Consider the following 7,403-nt stretch of genomic DNA (forward strand, 5'->3'; position numbering starts at 1 on the left):
GGCTGTGCTGTGGCAGTGAGGGGACAGCCCTTCCCCAGGGGTGTGCACTGTGCATCCCAGCAGCTCAGCACACGAGGGCTGCTTCAATGTACGGACCCTTTTCCTGGGAATACGATGCCAGGCAGGAAGGGATGTCCCTGTTCCTCTCCCCTGCCTGCCAAACCACAACAGAGAAGTTGACCATTAATTTAAAGACTTAAAATTAGACTCTTCCTTTCAAACAGATTCATCCACTTAATATTTCAGCACTAACTACAGGCATGTCAACTCTGCACAGCTTCTGAAGACCACAGCACCACCAACATGAGGAAGGGGGTTGGTTTCCCTGAGCCAAGGGCTGTGCTCTGCTGGGACCCAGCTGGCTTCACACCACCCTGGAAACTTCCTGGTCTGTGCCAGCCAATGAGATATCTTAGGGGCAGTGAGGATGTGCATCCAATTCCTTGTGGCTGTAAATCAGAAACCATGGGTGTTGGATTCCACCACATCCCCTCTGCCCAGCTCTGAAATGCAGGATTGACAGGAATGAGCAACAGCATGTGGTGTGGTCAGAGAAGCCTGACAGCAAGGGGGATTCTGTCATCAACCAGAGCTGGTTCCCAAGCTGGATTTTTCCACCTTATTTTACAAATAATGCTATCTTTCCAAGAACTAAGGAATTTGGCACAGGGACAATAAAATTTACTGTATTTGACCAGGAAGCGTGGGTAAAACTGAAATGTGTAGTTTTGTCATCATCACATATGTTTGACAAAGCCTTCTCATGAAACTTGGACAGAATCTAGGATAAATTTTCCTGTTGTTGCCAGATGGAAGGAGCCTTAAGTAAGGACATTTTGGCTCAATTCCATTTTGCAAAAAAGCTTATGTAAGGACCAGTTTTTACTCAGACCAAAAAAATAATTAGAGAAGGCCTGTAGCTGTCCCATAAACACATCCTTACACCTGCCCTTTTTCATTGTTTTGTTTGCATTTTTTAGTTTGCAAGAACAAAATACACTCCCTAAGCCTGGAGTCTGTGGAACTTGTCATCCCAACAGCTTCACTGCAGCACCCAGGTCCAGCTGCCTTTGCAAGGAGGGAAGGCTCCACACAAAAGCACAGGGAGGAACATGAGACAGGGATGAGGAATCCCAGCTGAACCATCCTGCAGGTATAGGAGTGGCAGTGAGGAGAGAGGCTTCTTATCTGTGTGAAATTCCTGGGCAACTTCCAGCAATGGAAGTTCAAAGAAAACTACATTATTTGAGAAAGCTTTGAAAATATTCATTGAAGGCTACAAAAAATTGCTACTCAAATTCCAGGGCCTTTTGCCTGTTAATTGAAATGCTAAATGAGTTTCTGCCTGTCCTGGTTTTTCCACCATTTTACCTATTAACAGAAAAACATTAACCTCCATGGAATAAGCTTCAAGACATCCACAACTAAAGAAGAGCTGAAATTTCAGGATTTATTTCATAAATATTAATATTTACATACCTAATGGATTCCTTCTTTCCTTTACTGAGTATATATTCAGGTGTCTCAAAACACAAACACTTTGCAGTAGAAAATCACTGATGTTTTCTTTTCATATAAAATTGATATTGGATTGCACTGTCTATGGGGAAGGAAGCTCTCAGCTTCCACCAAATCCAGCTGAAACCTCTAAGAACCAGGTCTTGCTCTAAGAAAACCCTAAACCAGCCGTGGGGTGGGTGTGTGGTGGGGTGAGCTGCACAGAGGAGTGCAAAGACTGCAAGGTAATGGCTGGAAATGTGTTCCCATTCAAGATGCTGAAATGAAAATGTCCCCTGTAAAGGTGTGTCTCACTCTCAGCACCTCTCTGTCCCACCTGCTGTGAACCAAAGATGCTGAGGCTTGAGTTCTTGGGAGGTGCTGCCTAGAAGGCTCTCTGGTTTCCTCAGCCAGTGCTTGGGTAGCTGAGCTGTGTCATAGCTGTCTCTGTGTCATAGCTGGTTTGGTGGAGTGTCAGAGGCTGGAGATGCAGGGGAAGAAGTGTTCAGCCAGCCCCCAAGGTCTGCTGGCTCTCACCTGGACAGGGATGGGAGGATTTCCTCCTGATGACACTGCAGTACACCTGGATGGGAGTCACAGGATGCTCTGAAAAAGCAGATTGAGCCAGGAAACCAAGGTGGGTGTTTTCACTTCTCTTGCAAAACAGGTCTCTATTGCTGCTGGCTTCCCAAGTGTGGCTGGGGATGATGCAGAGGAGGAACAGACACTGCAGAGTCACAGGTGTGTGCTTACACCAAGGACCCTTCAAGGGGCTTCTCCACTGGTGCTTATCCCTGCTCTCAGCCTGCTCTGTAAGCCCTTGTATGGCAGGATCCTGCCCTAAATTGCCTTTGGCCCGTGTCTGCTGGCCCCAGTTGCTGGTCCTGAGGGTCCCAGCGAGCACAGGCTGGGCTGTAAGCACAGGCTGCAATTCCAGGGGTGTAAGCAGGAGCACAGGCTGGGCTGTAAGCACAGGCTCCAGTTCCAGGGGGTGTAAGCAGGAGCACAGGCTGGGCTGTAAGCACAGGCTCCAGTTCCAGGGGGTGTAAGCAGGAGCACAGGCTGGGCTGTAAGCACAGGCTCCAGTTCCAGGGGGTGTAAGCAGGAGTACAGGCTGGGCTGTAAGCACAGGCTCCAGTTCCAGGGGGTGTAAGCAGGAGCACAGGCTGGGCTGTAAGCACAGGCTCCAGTTCCAGGGGCTGTAAGCAGGAGCACAGGCTGGGCTGTAAGCACAGGCTCCAGTTCCAGGGGGTGTAAGAAGGAGCACAGGCTGGGCTGTAAGCACAGGCTCCAGTTCCAGGGGTTGTAAGCAGGAGCACAGGCTGGGCTGTAAGCACAGGCTCCAGTTCCAGGGGTTGTAAGCAGGAGCACAGGCTGGGCTGTAAGCACAGGCTGGGCTGTAAGCACAGGCTCCAGTTCCAGGGGTGTAAGCAGGAGCACAGGCTCAGCCAGGAGAGGCGTCTGCAGTCGGTCTGCTCGCAGGAAAGAAGCTGCACCACAACGTCTCATCTCATCTCAGGGGAAATGCAGAGCAATCAAGCCATTTAAGAATATATTTCAAGCTCTTCATAGCAGGTGTTAGACACCGTTCTCCGGCTGCTGACAGGAAATGTGTGTGCAATTCTCCTAGGTATCATGCTCAGAATATGCTTCTTAAGGGCTTGCTGCTTAAAAAATTCTGCAAAGTGTAAATGGCTCTCATAAAATCAGATAGTAAATTGTCTTATCTGTTTGTCCTGAAAGTGCTCAGCCAGCTGAGTCTTCCCTGCACATCAGAGCCAGCCAGGCAACACATTGCAAGGCCACTGGGAACAGACAATTCCAGGCTAGGAGCTCACTTTAGGAAATCTTTCTAAGGAGAAAACTGAGTTCAAGGTCCCATCAGCTGAGAAAAAAAAAAGATAAAAGAGGAAATCAACATTTCTACTGAGGACATATAAAAGCATTTCTCACGCCTTCCCTTGCCGTCCCGGCCATGGGAATGAGCAATCAGCACAACATAAAGCAGCAGGTTGTGATGTATTCCCATGGGGGAGAGAAACTCCACATCAACACTCAGGCACTGCCTTCTGCTCCTCATCACAGGGCAAGGAAAAATAATCCGGAAAGAAAACTCAGCTAGCCTTAAAGAGAATTTAAAATCTTTCCCCTCCCGTTTCCAGAATAAAGGTAATTGCATAACAAAAGCGTCTGCCAGGGGATGACAGCGGACGTGTGCGGTGGGAGAAGGGTTTTTCTGTCGGCTCCAGCGCTGCTCCAGCCCTGGGATGGGCTGGGAATGCCCCCGGAGCGGGAGCTGAACGGGCCGGGCTGGGGATGCTGCCCGTGGGAGCCGGCAGGGAGCGGATGGCCAAGGGCTCGTCCCCAGGAGCATCTGCTGGGGCCAGGCACATATGGAGCTTTTATTCCTCCTTGTGCAGGCACGGGCGCTGTCCTCACCTTCTGCCACCCCCTTTGTCCGAGGGGGCTGCGACAGGCTCTTGGGACAGCTGCTGCTCTGAGCTGCCTCCTTGGGGGATGCCACAAAGGACTGTGTCCCCATCCCCTGCCTGAAACTCTTCCCTCGTCAGTCGGGCAGCCGCAGTGACCGGGAGGCGTGATGGACACGGTGGGTCTGCTTACCAGGGGACTGCCGAGCTCAAGCCTATTTTTTCTTCTGGGGAAAAAAAAAGGGGGAAAAAAAGAAAAAATAAAATTTAAAAAAAAAAAAAAAAAAAAAAAAAAGGAAAAAATCTGGTGTACTGCACCTTCTGTGAAAGGGAAAAGCACCTTCCCTTTGAATATCTGTGAATTTGGAATATGGATATTTAAAGATGTGGAGGAAAAAAGTAGTCATCTAGAGCTAATTATACAGCTGTTGAAAAGCCCAGTAAATATGTTACTCAGGGATATATAATACCTTTGATGTAGTTGTAATCCGACTGAAGTTATTATAGGTTTTCACAGCTGCAAAGCGATCCAGCTTAGGAAAGCTTTTTTTTTTTTCTTTGTAATTTGCAGAAGCAGAAAAGAAATTCTGCTGCCAAAGCAAAATGAAGATCCTCATATAAACACAGTAACACAGCCTAAGAAAAATTATACTGATACTGAGGAGTATTAACCTGTCCCAAAGCCTATAAGAGTTTACTGGATAATAAATGACATCAGTGATTCCAAAGAAGGACTGGGTTTCAGACAGGCTCTTCTTAGAGACAATTAAAGCTTTAAATAAAAGTGTGACTTTGTGGTGAGAATTCTCTATTCCCTTCAAACTAACAATAAGTAAAAACTGTAAATGCTCTGGAAAAATATGTAGTGAGGCATGAAATACAGGAAGGCCACTAGTAAACCTCCAACAAGTTCATTTAAATTGATCATAGATGCAATAATATCAGGAGGCTTTGTAAATGGATGGGTTAAAAGCTGGAACTCTATTGCTGTTTCCATTCCCCAGGGTCCTGTGGTGAAACAAGTCTCCTGGAGAGATCTCTGGGCTCTGAATGAATTATTCACTCAGTTATGGGTCATTAAATGAGGCTGAGCCAGGGCCGATGTCCATTATTTCACATTATTACACTGTGGTGTATGAAAAAGGACTTTGTGAAGATTGGCATGGGCATCTTCTCAGGATGCCTGGTCATCTCTGCCACAGCTTCTTCTGAACCCCTTTGGCAGAGCAGAGGGGTTGTGAAGCAGCAGTACAGCTGCACAGAATAGCATAAAAGAGGTTTGAGGTTGAAACCACAGGTAGAGGAGAGGAAACCATATTCAGATGCTAATTGCAGAGGTGGCTGTGTTAGTTTTAAGCTGTTATTGCCCTGCAACAGCTTTTTGTCACCTTTCTGCATTTCCCCAGGCAATGTGGCCCTCCCATGAGCATCTCCTGTCCCAGACACCTGTGATTGCTGACTGCCTCCCCTACACCTGCATAACCCATTTCCAGAGCTGGCCACCCTTTATTTCAGCTTAGATAAATCTGTCCACAGTTTTGCTGGCTTTTAGTAATCTCTTGGTGATTTCTCAACCAAATTCAAAATAGACTGAGGCAAACTTTTACTGATGATGAACTTTTCCCATGCAACACTTCACCTTCTGTTGATAAAACTGGGGCAGCCTCTCTGCAGTGTCCAGAAGTGCTGAAATACAGTTTTGCCCTTGGTCTCACTTTCTCCTTGAGAAAAAAAAAAAAGAAAAAAAGAGGTTTTCTCTCTTGAGGTCAGGAAAGGAGTGAAGCTGCTCTTATCTAAGTAGTCCATGTTTCTGGTAAGGGACAGGATTCTGGGTAGGACACGCCACTCTCAGGGGCTGGAAAGCCAGCACATCCCATAATCCAGCACTATCTTGTATGATCAGAGGCAGATATGTAAACATGTCCTTGTTTGAACACAGTCTCTATGGGAATGATTCAGCCAAACTTTCAATTTAAAACAGGGCAAAAATTTCAGTTAAAACTTCTGTGGCCTTTATAATCAAAAACAAAGGCTAGATTTTTTGTTGACCTAAATGTTTTGGTAGTTACCCTGATATCTTCATGTTGGTTTAGCTGAAAAATGCCCTTACCAGTGTTAATTGACATTTTCTAAATGAGATATGATGGCTTTTCAGTTGAAACGTCTTTCTGCTTAGAAATTCAAAAGAAAAACATTTCACAAATCCTCAAAAACAAACCAAAAAGGTAGTGAGTCCTAACGGCTTTCCTCCCACTCTTTCAGAGCTGTCAGAAAAGCAACATGAAGAAATTGGGGAAAAGAAAAAAAAAAAAAAAAAGAAAAAGGCTATTATCATGGCCACGTTTCTTGCTGCTTACTCAAGCAAAATTCCCAGTAGTTCAAATCCCAAGACCCCCTTTCACTTTCCAGTCAGACAAAGAGCCATCCACAGGAGTTAATGAGAAAGAACCCGAGGTATGAGTGAAAACTGAGAAAGGACTTCAGGACTTGTCTTAATGACTTAAAAAGACCATGCCCTGAGTAAGAAGGTATTTGTAATGAAATGTAAGCCCAAGATGCAGCAGAGGCAATTTAGCTTGCTATATTGCTTTTCCTGGGATTGCTTTTTATTAATGTTATTGTTGAGCTCGACGTACACAACCAGTCTCGAGGGGTGAGGAGGCAATAGCTGCTCTCTAATGCAGTTTTTCATTTCTGAGCCCTCAGTTCAAGCCCTTCAGGACACTAATTATCCCAAGTTGTTATTATCTGACAGCTGTCAATGGCCTCTGCAGAATGAGGTGGTGGTGGCAGTCATGCTCCCCGTGGGCATTTGTCAGCATTGCACAAACCCTGCTGCAGATTGCCTGGGATTTCTGTTGGCAGTCCGATCATTTATGGAAAGAAACTTGTCTTCTCACTTCTAGCAGGATCTGCTGCTCTTCACATCTGAAAGGGAAGGCTGGGTGGCTGAAGAACATGTCCTTGCAGTGCTGATGGTGGTGTTGGAGCACTAGAAGAACGTGTCCATCCAGCACTGATGCTGTAGGACATTAGCAGCGACCTTCAGGCTCCAGAGATGAGCTCACCTGAGCAGCTTCAGGTGTGCTGGCTCCAGGGAGGAAGATCAGTTCAGTAGTTAGCACACTAACAGCTCTTGGCCACCGACCCATTATGGACATGTCCATGCCCTGAGTTCCCTCGTGTAGGACTTGGACCCATTCAGGCTGTTGTGACCCAATTAGTGCATGGTCAGGTCACAGCTCAGCTCAACAGGCAGGCAATGCCCTCACATTTCTTCTCTGCTCCGTTCCATCAGTAAAAAGAAGCATCTTCTTTCCTGCAGTAGATTGGGGGACGACACCCCTACAGACGGGCACCAGCTTCAGCGGGAGTGGGGCTGTAAGCAGCACTGCCTCGCAGCCTCAGTGCCAAAATTTCCCAGTATATCACTCCTCATACTCCACAATTCGCTAGGAATAGATCCACCAGACTTTC

The 7,403-nt window shown here is 46.7% G+C and overlaps 1 long non-coding RNA gene across 1 annotated transcript; it reads left to right on the plus strand.

Annotated features, from left to right (window-relative positions):
- Positions 1-3,450: 3,450 nt before the first annotated feature.
- Positions 3,451-4,710, plus strand: LOC147652743 (uncharacterized). Its single transcript, XR_015287737.1, has 3 exons — positions 3,451-3,666; positions 3,918-4,105; positions 4,498-4,710. It is a non-coding gene; the product is annotated as an uncharacterized LOC147652743 (long non-coding RNA).
- Positions 4,711-7,403: the final 2,693 nt, after the last annotated feature.

Source organism: Cyanistes caeruleus, chromosome 6 (assembly GCF_971803275.1).
Source record: "Cyanistes caeruleus chromosome 6, bCyaCae1.hap1.1, whole genome shotgun sequence".
In the NCBI taxonomy this organism is placed as follows: domain Eukaryota; kingdom Metazoa; phylum Chordata; class Aves; order Passeriformes; family Paridae; genus Cyanistes; species Cyanistes caeruleus.